The sequence below is a fragment of the Fukomys damarensis genome, unplaced genomic scaffold (genome assembly GCF_012274545.1).
Source record: "Fukomys damarensis isolate Sample0158 unplaced genomic scaffold, DMR_v1.0_HiC HiC_scaffold_19, whole genome shotgun sequence".
NCBI lineage: Eukaryota > Metazoa > Chordata > Mammalia > Rodentia > Bathyergidae > Fukomys > Fukomys damarensis.
The window spans coordinates 56,838,064-56,838,524 of record NW_022900931.1 but is presented as its reverse complement, the minus strand read 5'-3'; the positions used below and the strand labels follow the sequence as shown (position 1 = coordinate 56,838,524).

At 60.3% G+C, this 461-nt stretch overlaps 1 protein-coding gene across 1 annotated transcript in view; it reads right to left on the bottom strand.

Annotated features, from left to right (window-relative positions):
- Hcst (hematopoietic cell signal transducer) overlaps nucleotides 1-461 on the bottom strand; it is a 5,218-nt gene that overhangs the window by 3,539 nt on the left and 1,218 nt on the right. The window lies entirely within an intron of this gene.

The window sequence follows — 461 nt, the reverse complement described above, 5'->3', positions numbered from 1 at the left end:
CTTCAGAGAGACAAGTCCGGCACCGGGGCGCGAGCCTTGTTAATCCCAGCACTTTGGAGGCTGAAGCAGGAGGATCGAAAGTTTGAGCCCGGCCTGGTCAATCTAGCCAGATTTAGCGAGACTGTCTCCAAATTTAAAAGGACTGGGGAGGAGGCTCAGCGCCAAGTACTGGGTTCAATCCCCAGGACTGAAAACAGAGTGATAATCTGGGGTTGGACTTTTGAGGGGACGGAGCTGCAGCACTATGTTCTGGGCCGTGAGTTCCGAGCGCGGGTTGTTCGCAGGAGGAAGGGGCAGAGGAGCGGTGGGAATCTGGACTCCTGAGTCCTGGGCGCGGCTGGGAGTGCGGATCCAAAATCCTGAGTCTCGGAGGGGAGCAAGGACTGGTGGGGCGGACTGAGGCCTCGGGGGGCGCGGTTGTCCAACCTCAGCCGTGGGGCTCCTGGGTGAGGTCGAGCCCG